The following is a 24,038-nucleotide window of genomic DNA, read 5'->3' as shown; positions in this document are numbered from 1 at the left end:
GAAGATACATTTATGCCCTGATGGACGAGATTGCATCAACGCATACGGAGGTCCCTCAGGGGCTGTTAAATCTAGTATTGGACGCTCAGGCAGCTGCAACTCTGGTTATCCAATCTGGGTTGGATACAACTGACTCCATTGCTAGGGCAATGGGCACTGCTGTAGTTACGAGGAGGCAGGCTTGGCTTCGTAACTCAAGATTTTCCTCTGATGTGCAGTCGACCCTACTGGACCTTCCTTTTGTTGGGAACAAGCTCTTTGGTGCCAAGGCTGATTCGGTCTTAGAGAGGTTCAAGGAGAGCAGGGCCACGGCCAAGTCGCTGGGCTTGCAAGCCACTTCTTCTGCCTCCTCCAGATTTTTTAGGAGGTTTCGAGGATTTGATTGTGGCTCCGCCCCCCATTCCCGCCCCGCCCATCTTCTTGTTCAGAAGAACACCTCCTGTTGTTGGAACAGGAGGTTCAAGTCCTCCTTTCAAAGGGCTCGGTGGAGTTGGTTCCAGAGCAATAAAGGGGTCAAGGTTGTTATTCAAGGTACTTCCTGATTCCCAAGAAGGATGGTCGTTTGAGACCAATCCTGGACCTAAGGATCTTGAATTGGTTCCTCAAACAGGAAAAGTTCAAGATGCTGACCCTAGCTCAGGTGCTTTTGGCACTGAACAATGGAGATTGGATGGTGTCTGTCGACTTGCAGGATGCTTACTTTCATATCCCGATACTCCGGTCGCACAGGAAGTATCTCCGTTTTGTGGTGGGGTCGCAGCACTATCAGTTTGCGGTCCTCCCGTTTGATCTTACTTCAGCACCTCGAGTCTTCACGAAGGTGATGTCGGTGGTTGCGGCACAGCTCAGAAGGAATGGGATAGCAGTATTTCCTTATCTAGACGACTGGTTGATCAAAGCCAGGTCTCCGGAGCTCGTGTTGCATCACCTGCAGTCGACAACCCAGTTGTTGTTCGACCTGGGCTTTTGGGTGAACATGCCCAAATCTCACCTAGAGCCCTCTCAGCGCCCCCTGTTCATAGGGGCAGTACTGGATACAACATTGAACCGAGCCTTTCCTCCGCCTCAGCGGATTCAGGACATTCAGGCGTTGGTTCCAATGTTTCAAAGTGGAGCAGTCATTCCAGTCCTCAAGGTCCTACGTCTGCTCGGTCCGTTTGCTTCTTGCATACTGTTGGTCATGCATGCTCGCTGGCACATGAGGGCTCTTCAGTGGTGCCTCCGAAGGCAGTGATCTCAACACAAAGGGGATCTCGAAGGCTCGGTGAGAATCTCCAGAGATGCTGCCATGGATTTGAAATGGTGGATTGCGGACGGCAATCTTTCCAGAGGAAGGCCGTTCTCGCAAGCTACGCCTGTGGCCACAGTAATAACGGATGCTTCCACTCTAGGGTGGGGAGCTCATCTGTGGGACCTGGAGATCAAGGGACTTTGGTCTCCAGTAGAACAGGTGTTTCATATCAATCTGTTGGAGTTACGGGCTGTACGTCTGGCTCTCAAGGCCTTCCTCCCGTCCCTTCTTGGTCAGTCGGTTCAGGTCCTGACGGACAACACTACTGCGATGTGGTATATAAACAAACAGGGAGGGGTAGGGTCGTACCTTCTCTGCAGAGAAGCTCTACGGCTATGGTCCTGGGCAAAGGACCATCAGATTTGCTTGGTAGCAAATCATCTGGCCGGAGTCTTGAACGTACGTGCGGACAATCTCAGTCGCCATTTCTCGGCCGATCACGAGTGGCGTCTCCATCCAGATCAAGTCCGGTTAATCTTCCAGATGTGGGGGTTTCCTCGGATAGATCTGTTTGCCACCCGGGAGAACTCGCACTGCCCGTTATTCTGCAGCCTCCAGTATCCGGTACAAGGAGCTTTGGGGGATGTGTTTCAGATGACCTGGTGCGACCAGTTGCTTTACGCGTTTCCCCCCATACCCTTGATTCCTTGTGTGTTGAGTAAAATTCGCCAAGACCGGGCTCAAGTCATCTTAATTGCTCCGGATTGGCCAAGGAGGGTGTGGTACTCGGACCTTCTCCAACTCTCACTGTGCCCTCCGCTCCGTCTCCCTCTCAGGGCAGACCTCCTCTCGCAGTCGCAGGGGCAGGTTTTACACCCCCACCTCCAGAGCCTGCACCTTCATGCCTGGAGATTGAACGGGGCAACCTGAGTTCTTTCTCTCTCCTGCCTGATGTAGTGGATGTTATCTTATCGGCCAGGCGACACTCCAATAAATCTATCTACGCTAATAGGTGGTCTAAATTTGTGGTTTGGTGTGGAGAGAGACAGATTGATCCCTTACGTGCTCATTTGTCAGATGTTTTATCTTTTGCTTTGTCTTTAGCACAGAGGGGTTGTGCAGTGGCTACTGTTAAGGGTTACTTGTCTGCCTTGTCAGCCTTTCTTTGTCTTCCAGACCAGCCTTCTCTATTTAAATCACCAATAGTACTTAGATTCTTGAAGGGCCTTATGAATAAAATCCCTCCAACTCCTTTCGTTATGGCTCAATGGGATTTGACTGTGGTTCTAACTTTCCTTATGGGGGTCCCCTTTTGAGCCTATGCATTCTTGCCCCATAAGATTATTGGTTCTTAAAACGGTTTTCCTGGTTGCAATTACCTCTGCAAGGAGAGTGAGTGAGTTGCAGGCTCTATCGGTAAAACCCCCTTATACATCTTTTTATGGGGATAAGGTGGTGTTGAGGACGAAGGCTGCTTTCCTTCCGAAGGTTGTTTCACCCTTTCATTTGGCCCAGACAATTACTCTATCCACGTTTTATCCTCCGCCTCATCCGTCAAAGGAAGAAGAGAGACTACACCGCTTGGACCCAAAGAGGGCGCTAAGCTTTTATATAGACAGGACAAAGGATTTCAGGCTGGAGGATCAGCTTTTCATCGGATACGTGGGAAAGAGGAGAGGAAAGGCAGTCCACAAGAGAACACTCTCCAGGTGGGTTGCTCTTTGCATTAAAATGTGTTGCTCTTTAGCAAAGAAGGATCCTCCTGATGGTATAAGAGCTCATTCCACCAGAGCTAAGTCGGCCTCTTCGACCTTGGCTAGGGGTGTTCCTGTGGTCGACATCTGCAAGGCCGCAACTTGGTCATCCCTTCATACTTTTGCGAAGCATTACTGCTTGGACTCTGAGGTCAGAAGGGATGGCCATTTTGCACGGTCAGTGCTGCAGGATTTCTTGGTTTGACCATTCAGGCACCCACCACCGAGTGCGGTACTGCTTTGGGACTCTATTCATTAGTTGAGGAATCCACAGGTAGTTGTATCCATCAGAAGAATGAGTTACTTACCTTCGGTAGCGACTTTTCTGGTGGATACATTAGCTACCTGTGGATTCCTCGCGGTCCCACCCGCCTCCCCGTTGCCTGTTTGGTCTAACCAAGTAATTCTTGAGTGTGCTCCTCTTGGTTTTGAGGATTTGTATATATTATGTATATATGTTTATATCTATATATATAGTTAATATATTTATTTACTTGTTTAAAAAAAAAAAAATGGTAGGTTGAATTCTCAGAATGATGTGTTTGTTTGGAATATCATTAAATATTACTATTGTTCTTTCATCTCAATGGCCTATTATTCTCAGGCACGTAAAAAATGTTGGTACTCACGTCGGCACGTCGGCGAGGACCTCTTATTGCCTGTATGACGTCAGACGGCATCGCGTGGGCAACTGCTCGTCGACGTGCAGAAGCTAGGAAGAAGATTTCCGTTGAATGCTGGCGCAATGGGAGTATTCATTAGGTGAGGAATCCACAGGAAGCTAATGTATCCACCAGAAAAGTCGCTACCGAAGGTAAGTAACTCGTTCTTTAATAGCCTTATGTCCATGGCAGTGAAGGGGTTAAGGACATGAAGACAACACCCGCTTTAGCAAGAGGTTTCTGTTGACCCGGTGACAAAGTTGATGCAGGATACATTTGGGACTTTCCTATGGTAGTAGTATGACTATTTTGCCATTATCATGCTTTTGAATACAGTATTTGAGATTTAAGGTGACATTGCTATTTGCGTGCCCTCCACTTGAACGTCATATTGGTTCTGCATGGAATAGTTACAAGGTGTATTTTCTCTTCTAGGGAATGACGGCTCCAAACGGGAATGAACAAGAAGGAACTGACCATTTTTATCTCACGAAGAAAGAGGGGACATAAACATGGACTATGTTATGAATTTAGAGTTTGATAGGTTATGTGGAATACCCCTTCCCTAACATTTCTGTGAAATAAAGGTTTTTTTTCTAATTGTAAACGCTGCTGATTAATAAAATGGACAAAGGAAATGCATAATCCATGGCTCCGGTCTTGAGATTGAATCATAGTTCATAATTTCAATAATTATCAAAAGTAAATGTGCTTTGCTAATGTGTCCCTCATTAGTGCTGACCTATCATTAGTATTTTTTAGTGAAAGCTAACTACCCAACTGCATCTCCAATAACTTTTTTTTAACCAGTTTTAAATTGCATTTTCAATATCACAATCTTGAATAAATTACATCTATGAAAGTTACATTATCATTAGTAAAATCCGCAATCCAGCTACATTGTCATTAATAAAATAGTTTCACATCAGTATCAGCAGGAGTCCTTCGTTCAGTCCTTAAACAGCAACATTGGAAAAAACAAGTCATGTGTTGATGTTAACTCACATTCTGCCATTACCATAAGTGCTATTCAATCTTCCTATCTCAAGCAGGTACTGCAAACATTGAAAATCAACAGTGACATCCATGAAGCTATAATGGCCACTAGGAAGCTATTCGGGGACATCAAAGGGTGTAACAGAAGGGTGTTGTCACTCACCCATGGACAGGCTGGAAGGGATTATGATGGAGGTGTGGGAATGTGGATAAAAGGGGATGGGGAGGAGGGGGTTATGTCCCCGCCAGGGTAGGTTTAAGTACGGGCCACCAACTCTTGAATGTGTGCAAGTCAAGTAATAGTGCTTCCCATTCCACATTTCTGGGGTATTTGCGTAGTCCTCATATTTCTTGCCTCCTGAGCTCCTCTCCCTGTCCCCACTTCAGTATTGCCGCACACCAGTGGGCTATATCTAACAATACCTGGGCTTTCCAGTGCATGGCAATTAGTCTGCATGCTATCAGCAATGCTTGGTTTATAAACCGGTTCGCAGCTTTATCTGTTTTTGAGCACCTGAACAATCCCAACAATCCCAACAGTGCAACTTCCATTGTGAACACATCCAGTCACCTCTCAGCAAGTTGGACACTGACACCCATAAGGTTACAGACTGAGCAACTCCAGAATACGTGCATCGTGTCAGCACCTTCATGTTGGCATCTCGGGCAAACAGAGGAGGACCCAAACATTTAGGACAGAGTTGCAGGAGTGAGGTAAGCTATATGAAATATATTATGCAGGATCTACTGAACTTGGTATTCTGCATCATCCTGGGGTATGCAAGTACTGTTTGCAGTATTTCCTTGTCGACTTGCCACCTAAGCCCCACTCCCTAAGGACTACATTTAACAGGTTGTGTGCAGTGTATGCTAGTGCACAAACAAACCAGGTGACAAGTCTACAGCCTCAACCCATTATATACAGTGTGTGTATGAGAGGGTGTTTATGGGGTTGCCATGGAGCCAAAGATGGCAGCCGTGGAGTAACTTTGCTCCAGGACCTGAATGCCGCAATCAACATTAATCCTGTCATTACACACACACTCACACACACAGAGACAGACACAGTGCTGCATCAGACTGTCGACTGGCCAGAACCAACCTTGCATACCATACCGGGCATGCCCGGCACAGGGGGAGGGGGAGGGTGTAGGGAGCTGGCTACTACAAAGACCACAGCTGACACTAGCAGACTTTTACCCCACGGAACATGATTTTAGTCATCCTGCATACAGTGATCCAGCAACGTATTGGCGCGGTAGACTGGGAACACACCATGGGTAAACCGAAATCACCAAAACCTCACCCTCGTCCACCTTATCCCACACTCCATCATGGGGAGGAGCCTTGACACGGGCAAATACCTCCAGCTCTCCACAGGACTTGGGTGAAAAACAGGCCACCATCCTACTTACCAATAAATCCTCTTGCTCATCAGTAGAAGCGCACATAAAGGAGATATGTGTGGAATTTGGTCTCCTTCAGAAGGACCTGCGAAAATTGACTTCCCGGTTCACCAACACAGAACGTAATATCACAGAGATGGTACCACAGCTGAAGACCCAAAAACAGACCACCCAAGACCTTTTGGACAAAGTGCACTTGTTAGGTACATGCTGAGTTATGCCAGGCTAACGCCAAGTGAAGCATGCCAATGAAACTCATGACCAGGTTGTGACCCTGCCATTAGCAGACTACCTGTAAAAACCAAAGACCACGGGCCAGCCCATCCACTTCTTTCTTCAACACTGTAGCTGTAGACGGCTTTGTAATCAGTCTGCTCCACACTATTAACGAGGGCTTCCTGAGGCACCGTACTGCAGTATCTCTCGGATTGCCAGCCTAACTCTAGCAAATACACAGCTCGAATCCACTCATAAGGGGACAAACCTTGATAACTGCTGGTGTGGTGGTCCCCTACGAGAACAGAAATGACCCTGCCTACAGGCTGGATATTACAATTGCAATCTGCCATTCTTCAGTATGTATCACTCTGACCTACACAGCTAACTGGCCACCCCTATAATATCCGTCGCCTATTCAGTGTAATAGACCAGGCATCCCCACTATATACTAGATCAGCCTAATAGTCTGTATTGATTGACTCTTATGGAGCACCTGTTTGCAACCCTATCATACTTCGTTCTAGGTCCATGCCTCCTAGCTTACAACAAACTACTAAACATAAACCTCTCTTCAAGGGTCCAAGAGGGCTGCCTAATATTGCCCCCCCTTTCCTGTTGGTCGTGGTTAAACAGGGTTGTCCCATCTCCCCAATCCTGTTCTCCATATCCATGTAGCCAATGGCGCACTGCCTCAGTTGGAAGAGCCCCGTTTGTGGGGGGGAATACAGCTGCACGGAGGAACTTAGTGTTCCTTTACGCAAATTATGTTCTACTTTACATCTGAGATATAAAAATCGACACCACCTGTTCGACATCTGCCTTTCAGGACTTCGAAGCGGTGACTGGGCTCCAAGTTAACTAGGGAAAATTCTATACTTGTTCCGAGGTGAAACCCCACACCGCCAACATTGCCCCTACACTCTTAGCTTGGAAGTCCACAGCCTTCCGTTACCTGGGGTTCCACTTCACCACTTGCAGGAAGACAAATTTAAGGGCAACTCTGTCAGCAGCTCCCCAGAGCCCTCACCGGCAAGATTGCATTCTCAAAGATGATAATCCTTCCCCAATTGCAGTATTTTGTCAACGTACCAGCCTTTCCACCATACCACTTCTGTGATCTAGATCATTTGATGGGGGATACAATTTGGAATGATGGGTTGATAGTGGTTCAGGGAGGTTTGAGGGGACCCATGTTTCGAGTTTTACTACCTGGTGGCACAGCTTGATTGGGTGGCTCAATGGCTGGTGGGCAAAAACACATTCAAGATCACCACTGATGATGCCCTGCTCCTTTCCTGGATGGTTGTCGTGGAAATGTCTAACCAGAAACTTTCGCCTAACAAACTAACCAGATTGTTCCATATGCCCCTAACATTGCAATACAGGGCCTCACCAGCATGTAGGGCTCATTGACAAGAGAGCAGCTACCAGTCTAGCAGGCACACTCATTTGACACAGTGGAAGACCTCTTCTGGGACGGCCAGCTTTTGACCAGGACTATGCCATCTCCCAGGACAATTCATCACATACTGATGCCTGCTACCTCAATGGACTCCCTATGGTAAATCCTTACAGAAAAAACTAGACACAAAGTTGTTTGTATAATATATCAAATGGTACACGGGTGACATCTTATCATTTGGCTTTGTAAAGCCATTGGAACACTTCGACATACCCCTGATGCAACTTAGGCAGTTCTGTACGGAGAACCACAGGAGGCATTTTCATGATCATCAATATGCCAGGGCCCTGGAATCACATAAGATGGTAAGACATAAAGCATGCTACAAGAATAACCAATAAGTGCTTCTACATAAGGGCTACCTCATCCCCTCCCCCCCCCCCTTAACAGAATATGCCTAGTGGCACACCTCACCTGCCTGATATGCTCTTTCCCAGTGGTGCACCTTCAACACATGCTCTAGTCCTGCTCCACATTGGCACACTTTTGGGACAAGCTGCATAGCACTTTGGCCACAGTCCCATAACTTAATGCCACCGCACTAGGATTATTCCCATTGATGGAACCAACACAAAGTACAAGCCAAATTTGCTAAGATGGCCCTCTTATTGGCCAAATGCCTCCTCTCTTTGTATTGAAAGGCCCCGCAACCGTGTCGCAGGCCCATGGCAATTGGCAGTGTCCTGCTAGGATGAGGCAGATAGGCTTGCACTACACTGGTTGTAGGCCGGCTGTATCAGACAGTGCCCCATCGCAGCAGCATGGGATGTGATGTTGCTACAATATAAGGCCCTTACAGCAGGTGCTTCCCCTTGAAAAACCCATAACTCACTAAACCACAGCCTTACCCAATGACAAAGTGGAACCTTACCCATGCCAACGGGAGGCCCCATATTGATGAAGGCATCACGATTTCATCAGTTTACCCACACAACACCTCTCAATTCCCCAGTCAGATGAGAACTTCTCTTGCAATGCCCCTATGCAGGTGTACACATCACAAAGGAGAACCGCCACCTTTCTCCTCAATCCACCCATCCCCTCCTGTTAAAGCAACCTCTCATGTAACTACCCTTTATGTGCTCACTGTCACCAGGAACTTCATACAATTAAGAGGCCTGAAGGACAACCGACACATGGCCAAAGTTTGCCTTTCTGCTCCCAATTAGAGAGTTCAGCTCTTTTCAAAATAATTATTTGTTTATTTCCCAACACAGCACTTATTACATACAGCGTAACTCTGAGTGCTCCTGAATTCCTTGACCAGCAGCCTTCCACCATAGTTAGCCGCCCTCAAATTGCAAATAGTACCAGGCAATTTCCACTGCCCCAACCAGACAGCCCTCACAATGCAGTGCACATGATACCCCAAGCTGGAGTACGGCCACCCTCGAGTGACGTTCCCATGCGCACGAGATTGCAAGGTACCTACATAGCTGATAGATATGTATTGCATGATGTAATTCACTGCCAAATTTCCTTTTCCACTGTATAAACTATGTGTAATGTGTTGTTTGTCGCTGTACTGGCATATTGTCTGTGATGGCCCAGAGTATTTCTACGGTGGCCCAGCAAGCGCCCGTATGCCAAGAAATGACCTGCTGGAAGGGCATGTTCCTCCTGTAAGCATTTATAAGAAAATAATGTACCCCCCTGATACAAAGCAACTAGTGTACTTATGCCTGCCTCTACCCAGGCCCTCGTGCCCACGCTACCAAACATTTTGCTGAATGAGGTTATGTAGCTCAGTGGTATCTCAAGCAAAGAATCTGCGTGATGTATCGCAAGCTCTGATTAAAACTCTCATGTGATCAGCAATAATCCATTAGCATCCTGTGAAACCTTGTCCTGGGGGAGGAAGATCTGCTAGACCACAAAGTGTGCTCGGGCTGCTGTGGGAGATTCAAGTTCTTCTGTGTGATGACCTGACAAACAACTTGCCAACCAATGCACCTGGGCCGCCAACTAGTAATGTTCAAAATCTGGAGCCCCAAATACCCCTTAGTCTAGGGATAACTGTAGTTTACGGAGTGCAATGTGGCAACTCCCCTTGTTTTGAATGAAACTCCTTATGGCCAAGTGTAATGGATGGGATGTGCCTCTGGGTGACAGACCAGGAGGTTATAGGAAAAGTAAAGTAGCAGAGGGAGCATTACCATCTTAGATAGGGACACTCTACCGTGCAAAGTGCTCCAAAAAGCCATGTGGGGATGTGGGTTGCTATGCTTCTTATAAGGTTGTCATCTATTAGATACTTTGTCTCGTGATAGATGTTTATGCCAAGGTATCAAAACGTGCGGGGCTCCTAACACAAAGGATTGGAATCCACAATGAAATGCTGCTGGGGACAGTTCGGGTGCAGCATAAACAGGCATGATTTGGCACAGGTCACCCTCAGGCCAGAAGCAACATGAAACTCCAGGGGTATGTCTTGGATATCAGCTATGCCCTACTGTATGTTTCGGATGTAGAATAATGCATCATCTGCATATAACAAGACTACATGGATCTCCCCAGACAATGGGATACTCCAGGAACGCCCCTGCTGTTGGAGCCTCAGGGATAAGGGCTCCATTGCGAGGCCAAAGAGCAGAGGGGACAGCGGACAGACTTGCCACATTCCTCTGCTCACTCAGAAACAGGGGAAGATACACTGGCCAATATTCACCCGCACTGTGCGTTCAATGTATATGAGTAAAATTAAAGCATCTAGTCATCCCTTGATGCCAAAAGTAGTCATGGTCAAAAACGGGCAATTTCAATCCACTATATCAAATGCTTCATGCAAGTCCAGCACCAAGCATGCAGCAAATGGCAACTGGACCAGAGGAAGCTTCATTACCCTGTGCAGAAGGTGTATATTTAAAGTGGTGGTGGACCTACCTATGTGCACCAGACGTGGCATGTGTTCACACAGCCTTCCCGCTATAACCTTGTTCAGGATTTTATAATCAGACCTCAACATAGAATGCGGGTATTAAGAGGCAAGCTCCATGGGGTCTTTCACAGGCATGGAAAAGGATACTAAGATTTGCGGAGGGTGAGCAGAAGTCAACCGTCTGTTTGGAACTCTTGTTAAGGTTTGAGGAGTTTCAGGGCTAAAAGGTGCTTGTAGGCTTTGTAGAATTAGATTTGGAATTCATACCCAGTGTTTTATGAGTTGCTGTGCCCCGCCTGACACCGTCTCTTTCTCTCATGAAAGGGGTGCGTTAAGATCTTCCCTATCTAGTGGACGACGGACTACTAAGTTGACAGACGCAAGAAAGTGACATATTGCAACCTGACTGTCCATAATAGAGGGTCATATGCGGTCTGATAATGCATAGTAAATGCCTTGTGAATCTGACTGATTTGTGACAATTGCTGGTGAATCCCTGATTATCGTGATCTGTGTGGGCAGGTTCATGCTGCGCAGGAGCCAGGACAATAAACATCTGCATACTGCTTCGCATGGTACGCACGGATGTCGAGGTGTTGTAGTTGCTCACTCATTTGAGCATGTCTATGCAGTGCCTTAATCATTGCACCCAGCATTGTACAGTCAGCTTGGGCCGTAGTTTGCAGTGCACCCAGGGATGTCTAAATACAGGACATGTCACTGTGTGGGCCTGCCTTCACCCCTACAACCGCATGGATGCAGTGACCTCTGAGGATAACTTTCATCGCTTCCCAGTCAATTACCTTGGACACAGATGTTCCCCAGTTGTCGAGTAGGCTATGGGAGAGTGTCTCTGCTGTTGTGTCACAGAATACCTTATCTCCAAGCATGGTGGGCTGTAAATGCCTAGTGGGAACCTGTGACTATGACACACCCCACTAAAACTGTACCTGGAGGGGATTAAGGTTGGAATAGGTCTTCCCCCAGATATTCTGCCCTTGATGCCAATAGCCTAGTAGCTGTGACACAGAGTATCCAATCGAATCAGATACGCAAAGCATGTGGTGGGGGGGGGGGGCGGGAGAATTAAAGGAACATTCCCTAGAGTCTGAGTTCAGCAATCTCCTTCAGTCCAACAAAGTCCAGTGTTGAAGCCTACACCGGGGAGTATGGGAGTTGTAGGTGGGATCAATCACGCTGTGGGTCAACTAAACACCTAGAGTCAATGATACAGGGGATGTGGGCCCATTTAGTGAATATGGAGAACAAACGTGAGAAGTAGGCCTGCTATGTTGAATGGAGGGCCCTAAAAACAAGACCGTCCTCCCATCTAGTTGCCCCTCGACCAGCATGGGACCGCCCTTCAGGTCAATTTTGATTACTGTGAGCCTGAAGAGAACACCTGGTCTAAGCAAGATTATGGCTCTGCAAGCAAAGCCAGACTATGTGGTACAAAACATTTCCTTAAAGCATTTTTTAAAACGGGAACCCTCCCCTCCTATGATATGAGTCTCTTATAGCAGTGCAATTTGAACACCCCATCACCTAAGATACTGCTGAACCGCATGTCTGTGACGTGTGGAGCCCATACCTTGGACATTCTACCAGATTATGCTAAGTTTAGACATGTCAGTATCCTAAGTGGGGAGTGTGGGCTCTGTAGCGGATCATAAGCCACATCATCACAGTTATACAAAACTGTAAAAAAAAAAATTCCTACCATGGACAGCCCTCAAACATTATGATCACCTAAACAGTAAAAAAAAAAAAAAAAAAAAAGCCCATGGCTGAAAAGGTCCTGCATGTTACCAGCATGCATCATGTTTGCTAGGCAAGGGGGGTAGCCAGGCTGTCTTCAGTTTCCACAGTGTGTAAGCAGTCTGCAGTTTTACTCTCTCTGGGTCAGTTGGGACGACCTGTTACTACAATCTGATGAATACAGATTACTTCACCTGAGGTTCTTGTTGTGATATAAGCTCCTCTGCTGTTTCCCTTGTCAGCTCCTGCAGGGTTGCTGAGACCATGCTTTGACATCGGCTATGCCATCGTCTGAACAGTAAACAAGGGGCGAATGCAGTCTGCTCACAATGTAACCTCCAACCTCAAGTCTGGGTTTGTCCCTCCTTTGCCTGTTCTGGGGTAGATGCCCCTTTGAATCCAGCACCACCATGTTTGCGTGCCCAGTGCTTCTGGCGATGCGATGTTTGTGCCTCATGTTGTCGGCATGGCAGTGAAAGGAAAGCGGATGTCTCAACCCAGTCCCAGGCATCCATGGGCTTGGTAAAGCAGTAACTTTTAATTCAAACCATGGCCTTCAGTTTAACTTGAAAAAGGAGGGAATAGTGGAGGTGAGCCTGCCTCAATCTGCACGTTACCCCCAAAAAGGGAGCCCTGCGGCACTGCACTGATATAATCCGGGAAGAGGAATACTGGCATTTTTGTAACGGAATGGCTTTGCTGTTCTAGCGGAGAGCCTGTGCACACCACTTGACCAGCAGCAATGTCAGCCCCTGCTGCACTCTACACCCAGTAATATATGTTGTAAGACCCGAATTACCCCACGTAGCAGAGGGGGACAGGCAGTCCCAGTGCTGCACTGGCAAATACTCAAGTGTGGTCACTATAGGCCCTGGGGAAAAAATGGGTGGTAGCCCACACCCACTTTCAGTCTGCACTCCTTCGTGAAGCCCGCAGTGGGGTTGTTGGTCGAAGTTCAGGCCCACTGGGTCGCCGGGATTCTCAGTAACTGGTATCAACCAAGGTCTGTTCACTGATGTGTGGTGCAAGCTCCTATGCTACGGCAGTTCAATGTAAGATGCTATCTAAGGTCGCCTATGCCCTGAACTCCCCCGGTATCAGGCCTTTCTGTGGCCAAGAGTTTTGTGGTGGCGGGTGGGTCGCAAAAGGGAAGCGGCCTGCTTGGTCAGTTAGCATGACACCAGCACACTCTGATCCCCAAACATTCCAATTCCTGCTTGGGGGTCAACAGCGGATTTGTCAATAATCTCCCACAACTAGTCTGCTTTACCAGCAGAAAAAAGATGTGGAGGGGTATATGGTGGAGAGGTAAGCCAGTGTAGAATACCATTGAAAAATGATCATATAAGCTATTTTACAGTGGGATAAGCTTTCTTAAGTTTTAGGTATGTCTCGCCAAAGGGGTTCCAATTGCTTAGACAAAATGCCATCTGCAGTGGTAGTCTGCCTGAAAGTTTGAAATGTGTGGGTTTGAAGAGGTGTAGAGTGTTGAATGGTCCGGTATGTATTGGAGATTAGTCCTTTAGACCCGTCATATGCGCTCACAAATTTTTCAAGTCAGTATAGGATATGGTAGCCCCAGAATAATTGGAGGGGAGAAATGCCCAATGATGCAGCTGGCAGTACTGTAGCCTTGTTGTTTCAGGGAGAGAGTAATAAGCCTTACACTGTTCAAATGACTTAATGGAGGCTCCCGCAAAGAGGTCTGTTAATTTCCTAAACTCCTCTGCCTCCAAGCTAGTAAGTAATGGAGGCAGTAGCACAAGAGTGAAATCCGGGTTGCGTGCAATTGGAGTGTTGGAGGAGGGGAAGGTAGTAAGCCCTCACCTGATTCCCAATCTGTCTCATATGTCAAGTGCCGTCCTAATGGGGGGTAGCTATGTAGGTGCTGAACAATGAAATGTGCTTGGGTAGCCAGCCTAGAACCAAGAGGGGCTAGCAGTCCACTGACAGATCCATGTGGAACCAGTGTTGCGGCCAACTGGCCTGCGTCCAAGGTGGCAGTGTGGGAGTTAGGTTAATACCCCAATATCTTATTGTGTTAAGAGCCCATTGGATCTACTAGGGCTTGCATATCAGGGAGGTCCTTGGGTATAGTTAAATTGAGCAGTATTCCATGTAGGGGCGTGTGCATGGATCCAGCCCCCCTCCATATACGCAAGACTCCATGTTCTCATAATTTACTCAATGATGGGTTGGCCACTAATTAAACCGGGCCCTTAGTTGAGTGAAACAAGTCCAGTGCAGAGTTTCTTAGCAACATAAAAAACTCCAGTTGTCTGCACATAGGATTCATTCTGCAATCTCATTTTGCACTTATCAGATACAATCTGTGACAGATGACTAGCCCTATAATAAAAACACATTTTAGGAGACGCAGGCCTTCAGCCTCTGTGTGAGCCTACAGTTTAGTCCTCCGGGTCCTAGGTTTAGTTGACCCCCAATACGAATTGTTTTATCATTCTTTCAACACTCGTTAATAAAGATTTAGCAATTGTAAGCCACAGCATACCATGGACATAACTGAACCTTGATGAAAAGGTAATTTTTATAATCCTTCCATGAGTTATTCTTTCCGGGGGGAGGGGGGCGGTCTTGATTTCTCTTTGCCATGTTCTAGCAACAGGGCATCAAAAACTCAACCTAGACCTTTTCTGCCAGAGCGTCCATGTAATGTTAGGTAATAGGACGTTTGAGTATTGCAGATTTAGAATTTGAGGGCTCACACAATAAGGCTCTGTAATGTACCCTGGCAGTCAGACTCACCGAAGAACAAAATAGCCATCTGACATGACATCATCATGTCGGAAATATTTTACAGATTGCCCGAAAAAGTGAGGCCTATTAATATAGGATGGACATAATATGTATATCTCCACGGACTTTCAAATTGGTTAACTTCTACTGTAACCTGGCAATATCTGTACCCCAATCAGGCGGTTGACCATAGACATGATATATTTCATCTATACTTTTATTAGTGTTATCTACATGTTGATGATTAAAAATCAGTTCTAATATGAAATATTTTACATTGGGTGCCATGTCTAGTAGAGTAGTGTTAAAGGTTGAGATCTTCATATATAATTCACTTCCTTAAGAATCGTGGCAAGTGTGTCTGTTTCTGCCCTTGAAAACACTAGACCACCTTCAGCCATATTTCCAACACCTGTATTGACGTATGAAAGTTTACGGTTAGCCTCTAATCTGACATGTATATTTTGCTCCACAACAAGTTAAACTCTGATTTAACTTAAAAAGAGAACAAATAAAAACATTTAAAATGATATGACGCAAACACATGTTCACCAATAAATGAAAATTAACACACAGTCTCAGCATCAGTTGCTGCGAATACAGTTATCAATGATATTGGAGGATTACCCACAGTCCAACCGTCATGATCTCTGGAGGTGGGGGCATGAGGGGTGGTTAAAAACCCATTGCACTCAAAGATGTATCTAAAAATATGAAAGTAAAATATGTTTGGAGACCGCCCGCCTCAGACCAGAATTCTAGCCCCTTGGACTCTAATGGTCCTTCTCACTCACCCGTGGGAAAGACTGGAAGATCTGCCCTCATTATACCTCCAGGGAACACAAAGATTACGGAACGCCAAAGGTGTTGCAAAACAAGCATTTGCAAAATCAATAGATCTCACATATGCAGGGGTGGAACCTCCGTTAGGTCGGAGGAGCATCGCCCCCTCCAGCAGCGGCAGCTGCCAAACCTCTACAATACAGCAATAATGAACTATGTTTATTATTGTTGTATTGTAGAAGGGGTGGGGCCACGGGCCCTGACGAGCACAGAGGGGGAATACTCAGTACTCCCCCTCAGTACGCATGTATGTTAGCCGGCCGTCTCAGGCTGGGCAAACATACATGCGCACTAAGCTCTGTCCAATCCAGCAATGCAGTGCTGGGTTGGAGAGAACAGGCAGACTCTCACAGTCTGCCTAGGAGCACCCTGGCTTGGCACTCCCCCAAATCTGAACACTTGTGTCATGATGGTAACATTTAGATTGGCCGCAGGGCAGGCTGGGAGCCTGTGCCTGTTGCCAAGGAAAGAGGTGATGCTTGGTGGTGGTGATGGCGGCAGCGCATTCAGGTAAGTTTTTTTTCTTCAATTATTAATTTTTCTTCACACCCGCACCAGCCGCCCCCACCACGCACTGCTCCTGCACATATGTAAACTATATTGATTTAGAAGGAGTGGAGTGGCATTGTGTTGCTTGGCACTGTGTGGAGTGGAGTGTAGAGGAGTGGCATTTTATTAAGTGGACTTATGTTATGTTGCAATAAGTATAGTGCACTGACTGAAGTGAAGTGCCTTGGCTTGGGGGAAGTGTCATTTTGTGGCCTGGAGTGTAGTGTATTGTCATTTAGTGGACTGGCATGGTTTGAAGTAGCATTGTGCAACATGTAAAAGAGTAGCATTGTGTGGATTAGAGTAGTGTGGTACATTGTGGGATGGAGTGGCACTGTGTGGCTTGGAGTGTACTGGAGTGGCATTAAGTAGTGTGGAGTTGCACTTAGAGGAGCGAAGTACGGTGCCATTGTGTAGAACAGGGGGCCTTTAAACTGGGAGGTGGGTTCCCCTGGGGGGGGCCTCAAATGATCCCAGGGAGGTGAGGCACCAGGCTATGGCCAAGAGAAGCATTATGGTGAGAACCGTGCTGTGTCTTAAGCTGAAGTAAATGAGCAGTACATGCCTGACCAGAATAGTATGGTTGGCATCATGTATTTGATTGCATTTTTTATAACAGTAACACAAGTTATCTGCAATATTTAAAAAAGTTTAAACATTGCACATTTAATAGAATCATTGTGAAAAAGTTGGTGTGGGTGTGTGTGTCTGTGTGGGTGTATGTGTCTGTGTGGGCCTGGGGTTAAAAAGTTTGAAGATCAGTGGTGTAGGGTGGAGTGGCTTAGTGCTGGTGGAGTGGAGTTGGTATTGTGTGGTGTGGTATTAAGAGCGGTGTAATTGTGTGGTGTAGGGTGGCATTGTGTGGCTTGGAGTATAGTGGCATGGAGTGTAGTCATTATGTGGTGTGAGGTGTGAAGTGGTGAGGCACTGAGTATAGTGAAGTGGCACTGTGTGGCTTGCAGTTGCATTGAGTGGAGTGGAGCCATACTGGAACCCACAGATATACATGGACTTATGAGAAAAAGAGGAATAGCAATATTCCGGCCATAGACACAGAGGAGTACACCAAGTACAAAAGAGGACTACATGTTGGAATTTGAATAAGACACTATTAAGTCAATGCAGTAGCAGTAGGACAACAATAAAAGGGCAAAATAAAATGCAAAGAGTACAAAAGAAACACACAGACCCACCAGCCAAGACATAACCGACAACAAGCATCGAGTGACAGTGCCTAGGGGCCGAGCTGAGCAATGAAAAGAGCAACTGCAGACCAAAAACGGTGCTAGGAGATGGTGGGGCAGAGAAGGAGCCCTGCTAAACAACAAATAACAAGGCATCAACTGGACTAGCAAGAACAGCTAAGGTCACACAACCAAGGGCAAAAAGAGGCCTACCTCTCTATGTCAAGAAAGTTACATAAACACAAACCAGGCTTGGCTACTATTGAGTCTCCAACAAGGTAAGTGCAAGAAATGCATCCCTGCAAGAGTGAGCTACACACTAATGAAATATACTATCATGAGGTGTGAATAAACTGTCATACAGCATGAGCATTGATACATTAAGACAACAGCTCAGCTATATAAGTAAAGATAGATGCAAATGAAGAATCTTGCAGCTGATGCACGTCTCAAAGGAGTAAGTCTGTGTTGATTGCGGTAGATAGGATTGAGGTATATCCGGGTAGGCTGCAGTAGATTGGACTGAGATACACTGGAATGGGGTAAATTGGGGAATAGTGGATTGGGGTATACTGGAGTAGATTGGAGTGGAGTAGTTTGAAGTGGGTTAGATTATAGTGGAATAGTGTAGGTTGGAGTGGAGAAGAATAGGGTATAGTGGAGTAGATTGAGGTGAAGTAGATTGTAGTGGAGTATACTGCACTAGACTGTAATGCCGTAGATTGGGGTGGAGTGGGTTAGATTGCAGTGGTGTGTGGTACATTTTTAGTGGGATTGATTGGAGTGAAGTGGGGTAGATTGGGGTTAAATACAGAGTGGTAAAGGGGATTAGAGTGGAGTGGGCTAAACTGTAGTGGAGTACAGTGGGTGGATTGGACTGAAGTAGAGTGGGGGTAGGTTAACATGGAGTGTGATACACTGGAGCAGAGTAGATTGGGTAATTTAGAGTATGGTAGATTGAAATGGAAGGTTTGAGTGGAGGGTCATAGATTGTAGTGCAGTGGAGTGGGGTAGATTGGGTTGTATTGAATTGGAGTGGAGTGGGGTAGAATGGAGTATAGCGGTGTGGAGTGGAGTGGCGAGCCGTGTCACAGAAAGTCTTACAGTGGAGTGTCTTGGAGTGGAGTAGCACGGTATGAAGTGAGGCTTGCATGGAGTAGAAGGGCATAGAGTGGAGCAGAGTGTTGCAGAGTGAAGTGATGTAGAGTGTTGTAGGGAGGAGTAGTGTAAAGTGGAGTGGTGTGGTGTTGCCCTACGTAGGAAGCTTATGCCCAGATGTTTATCCTGTGGTCACTGTGCCACTGAATTCAAGCTAGCCTGGCCCATAGGTGGTGATACCCTAAAAACGGTCCCAGAATGCTTGTTTATGGTCCATGGAGGATCTGGCCTGGCATTTCAGGCTGGACTGTTCCTTGAGCAGTAGGGTAAAAACTGCTTTGCATATGGCAGGTTCCAAACTGGGGTGATATGGTGGCATGGTGGGCAAAAGAAATGTTGTAATGGGATGCTGCCCGAGCAATTTCCATGGGCCGGGATTAATTCAAGCATTCCATCCATCACCTTGTCATTTTTGCATCCGGTCCAACAGCAAGCAATAAATAGGCTACAAACCCCAAAAGGTATGCTGTATATATTGCAGAGGCAGTAAATGCACTGTGGGTAGTGCAGACCTAAGAATGGAGAGGAGGTGACCACTAAGACATCAGACGTACGTACACTCCTAAATCCCATACATTCTTCCAGGCACCTGTGGAATTCAGCTTCCCAGAGTCCCAATAAAAACATAAAAAGAAAATGTAACGGGATATGTATAGTCTAACACACTAGCTTTGGTCCAGGGGTCCCCCTGGGACCCCACCAGGGCTTAAAGGTATTTTGTTTTTAAATATCTTCAAAATCTGCAGCTGGATCTGTAGATTTTGCAGAGGTTTAAAAAAATGGTCTCCCAAGTTTCACAGTTATTTTGCCCCAGGGTTGGCCAGGTCCTCAGGGCATTATGGCTTAAAAATAGGATGGGGGCACACAGGATCCCCCCTACTAGTGCTTTTAGAAGCCCCAGAGACCACCACCTCCCCAGGGCTAAGCTTAGTAACTATGCAAGGGCTGCGCCTAGCCCCCACACCCTGGAGACCACCACTTCCGCAGGGCTAAAAGTAAAATAATATGATAGAGGTTAAATATAACTTGTGCACTCGCCGTGCGCTGATAATTAACCCATATATTACAGCACTCATTACATCTGTTATAACAAAATTGATGTGTGGCCATAACATTTGTAGGAAAATGTTCGATGACATAACTGCATGGCAGGGCGGAGGTTCTAGTTACTGTAGCACGGCTGGGTGCGTCGCGATGACTGTGGACTGTACGGCCTAATGGGGGAACAAAACCTCGTTGCAGCAAGCTGTACAGTTAACTAGTGCGCCAATACCGCGCAGGCCGGGCACCTCTTTATTTTATAACCTCCGCCCCGGACAGCGTATGGTGTCACAGAGCAGGCAACAATGTAGGGGAGAGCCCGGGTGATTGTCTACTTCCCCCACATGTTTTAGTGAACTACTACAAAAACATTCACCCTCAAACAAGGCATATGAATAACAATAACAACCAGAGATACAAAAGAAAAGAGAGAGAAAGGAAAAGAAGATAACAGCAGGAGTTATTGGCTGTACATGCACACCAGTCACTTTTCTTTTAAACACATGAAGTCTCTTAAGACTTTGGCTGGGTTCAGGGTTGGGCAGCAGGTCGTACCTTTCACTTCTCCCGCTCTGCTTCAGCCCTCGTGCGGGTCCCCGATATGGGGAACAGGACCCTTCGAGATCTCTGCTGGGACCTCCGTCACTTCCTGGTCAGCATTCATCTGGAGAACTTGGCTGTGAAACGTAGCCTCCTTCAAGCTCTTCGCCACTCTCCTCCAGCGGGTCAGCTCCTGAATCGCCATCCCGAGGCTCCACCCTCAAGAACCAAGACACATTCCGGGTCACCTGACGCCCCACTTTTGTGGCAGCAGCGATGGTCCCAGCGTTCTTCTCGACTATCTAGATGTCAGGTTCAAAAGGGGTACGGAACTTCCAACCTGGGTGGCGATCCTTCAGAATGACGGATTCCCCCACTTTTAGGTCAGAATGTTTCGCCCTTCTCCTCTTGCTGGCCTAGACATTGGTCTGTTTTCGCTTCTCCTGCGTCTTGAGTATATCCAATTCAGTAGGTTTCCACTGCTCATCAGCATATCTGCAGTCCTGTGGTGGCGAAAGAAACATCAACGCTTCCGGGGCACACCCCGTCGTGCTATGGGGTGTCTGCCGGTATGCCCTCAGGAACGCATGCAGGCATATCTTGGCGTTCTCTTGTTGACTTACTCCAGTTCGTAAAGCAGGGTTCAAGGTCCACATGAAGTGCTCAACATCACCGTTTGCCTGGGGATATTGAGGGGTAATTCACCAGTGTGATATGGCGAACAAAACCTGAAACTCCTGGCCGTGAAATGGAAGACCATTGTCCATTGTTATGTCCTCCAGCAGACCCAGGAGAGCGAAAACCTTCTCCAAGACAGGATGGACATGCTCAAATGCCGTGGACGTCACCAGTTCCACCATCGGGAACCGGGCGCACAAGTCAGTCATGACAGCCGTCAGCCATCCATCAGGAAAACTACCAAAATCCAGGCTTACCCGGGGCCATGGTCGAGTGCTGGGAGGTTTGGTCATCAATGGAGCAAGGACAGGATCTCGAGCGGTGATCGCACAGGGATCACCTGTTGGTATCAGGTCATCTACCATGGCGTTCATCCTGGGGAACCACACCTTCTCACGCAAACAGTCTTCGCTGTCCCCTGATGACCCTGGTAAGCTAATTCTACAACTCTAAGGTGTAGACTGCGGGGTATTACTAAGCGCTGGCCCTGGTGAGGAAGACCTTCTGGACTCACAGAGAGCTCCAGCCCTCACATTCCAAATCCACTGCATCGTCTTGCGCTCCTCAGAGTCAAAATCGTACTTCTTGTCAAGGAAACATTTCCATGACCGATTGGCTCAGCCGATGACTGCATCTCGGATTGAGGCATCAATGATCTCCGTCACCATCAGCGCTGTGGGACATGCTAGGTTCACAATCATTTTTACGAAACTCTCTGTCCGTCCATCCTCCTCCTCTTCTTCTACCTGCGAGCGTGGCCGCAACGGATGGCGTGATAAGTAATCTGCAGGATTGTTTACTACAGGCCAGTAGACAATGTAAAACCGGTAGGGCTGGAGGAGCACCGCCCACCTTTCAATTCTTGGCGGGGCAATTCGGGGCGTGCCCGCAAAGAGGGATACCAGTGGTTTGTGGTTGGTAACCATCATAAATTTGTGCCCTCAAAAATACAAGTTGAAATGCTGACAGGCCCGTCGTATGGCCAGCGCTTCCAGCTCAATTTGCGCATACTGGGCATCCGTTGCCGAGAGGGCCATGTTGGCATAGGCCACTGGCGTCCACTGCTGTTGGCTCCGTCCTGCAGCAATACGGCTCCGAGCCCAATGGGGCTGTAGTCCACCATGACTTCCGTTTTCTTGTGCGGGTGGAAGTATGCCATGACCACAGAGTCCAACAGTGAACTTTTGACTGCTTGGAACGCCTTGTCCACTTCTATGCCCCACTCCCACGGGGTGTTGGCCTTCGTGAGCTGTCGAAGAGGTTCGGAAAGTGTGGCCAGATTGGGGATGAACCTCCCATAGTACGTTGCCATACCGAGGAAGCTGCTGATTTCAGTGGCGTTGCGAGGTAAGGCTGCTCCTTGGATGGCCTCTACTTTCTTGGGGTCAACCTTCAGAAGTTCCCTTGAAAAGATGTAACCAAAAAAATTCAATGGAGTTGTGGTACAAGGCTCATTTCTTCCGGTGCAACGTTAGTCCTGCTTCTGCTAACCTCTGGAGAGTGGCTCTCAGCTGTTTTTGATGTTCCTCTAACGTGTTGGAGAAAATTAAGATGTCGATTAATGACGCCGGTCAAACCGGACAGTGTCTCCCGTATGGCATTGTGGAAGATATGCACGGCCGAAGAGCCCCCAAAGCTAAGGCACTTGTAACGTCGCAGCACCACCTGGTTTGAGAATGTGGTGACGTTACGGCTTTCTGGGGTTAGCTCCCGCTGATGGTATCCCGAGTATAGGTCCAACTTAGAGAACCACTGGGCCCTGTTAAGATCCACAACAATATCATCCATGGTGGGTGTGATGTGGCGTTCTCAATTTATGGCAATGTTGGTAAGGCGCATGTCCACACACAGGCGAATGGTGTCAGGCTGCTTAGGCTTTGGGGCGATGACGAGTGGCGACACCCAGGGCGTCGGGCCGGTCACCTTCTCTATGACCCCCACTCCTCAATTGTCTGTAGTTCACTCTCCACTGGGGTCGTAAGTGGAAAGTCACCCGCCGGTGCTTTAGGGCAATGGGTCGTACTGCAGGATCAACATGTAACTGGAACTACTTTCCTTTCAGTTTTCCTAGCCCCTGAAACAACTCCGGGAAATGGGCCAGCACCGCCTCAGCCAGGGAGTCGTGGACTTGCCAGGCAAAAAACACTAGCTCCAGGTCTTCCACCGTGTGGCATCGGAGAAGGGTTCCTTTCTTGCCTTCCAACACATGGCATTTGGCATGTGTCGAACGGCGCTCACTACCAACAGTAACCTCTATCGCCCCTCGCCGGGGTAAAGGGTCCACGCCCTTATGGGCATATATCTTGGTCCAGCATGGTGTGAGCTCTGGTGGGGGGAGATATCTTGCTGTATTGTTCCACATCCATAACGTTTACTGACGCCCCAGTGTCTATGAGCACTGTCGTGCCATTTACCGTTATGGTACACATGGGTGGTGGTCTCCACCTCTGGTCCAACCTGTCAGCAAACGAAACACCAAATATCTCCTTAACTTCATCATCCTCGTAGGGTTTGTTGCCTGGGTATGCGTCAACCGCCACTATCCCAGTGCCATCGTCTGGCGTACCTTGCTTTATTGCCGCCTTCCGGGCCAACATGGTCACGGATCTGGGCCACCTCCCTCTGAAAACTTTGGCAAAATCGTTGGGCTTATCACATTTGGAGAAGTTCTTTCCCTTGGCAGGGCATATTCCTGGTATCCTGTGCTCTAGACCACAGCTACCGTACCTCTTTTCCTCCAGTCTCGGTGGTCGAGCCACATGCGGCTGATTGTAGCATCCTTGGACGGCATCAACCCGTTCTTCCTTTACTGGGCCCAATTTGGCCTGGCCTGGTGCCGGAGCAGATCGCGCTAGGGCAGCATCCATGTCCTCTGCGACTATTGGACAGATTGTGTGACCTTGCAAGGATAAGTATTTCATC

The 24,038-nt window shown here is 47.6% G+C and overlaps 1 protein-coding gene and 1 long non-coding RNA gene across 3 annotated transcripts in view; one reads left to right on the top strand and one right to left on the bottom strand.

Annotated features, from left to right (window-relative positions):
- The window catches only part of LOC138285213 (uncharacterized), a 67,898-nt gene extending 63,688 nt beyond the window's left edge, over positions 1–4,210 (top strand). For both annotated transcript variants that reach the window (XR_011201540.1, XR_011201541.1), the window contains one exon: positions 4,083–4,210. This is a non-coding gene — a long non-coding RNA (uncharacterized lncRNA). The remainder of the gene's footprint in view (positions 1–4,082) is intronic.
- Positions 1–24,038, bottom strand: part of TBCEL (tubulin folding cofactor E like) — a 244,719-nt gene that overhangs the window by 214,761 nt on the left and 5,920 nt on the right. The window lies entirely within an intron of this gene.

Source organism: Pleurodeles waltl, chromosome 3_1 (genome assembly GCF_031143425.1).
Source record: "Pleurodeles waltl isolate 20211129_DDA chromosome 3_1, aPleWal1.hap1.20221129, whole genome shotgun sequence".
Lineage (NCBI taxonomy): Eukaryota > Metazoa > Chordata > Amphibia > Caudata > Salamandridae > Pleurodeles > Pleurodeles waltl.
The sequence above is the reverse complement of the archived record's forward strand: the minus strand, read 5'-3'. Positions and strand labels throughout refer to the sequence as shown.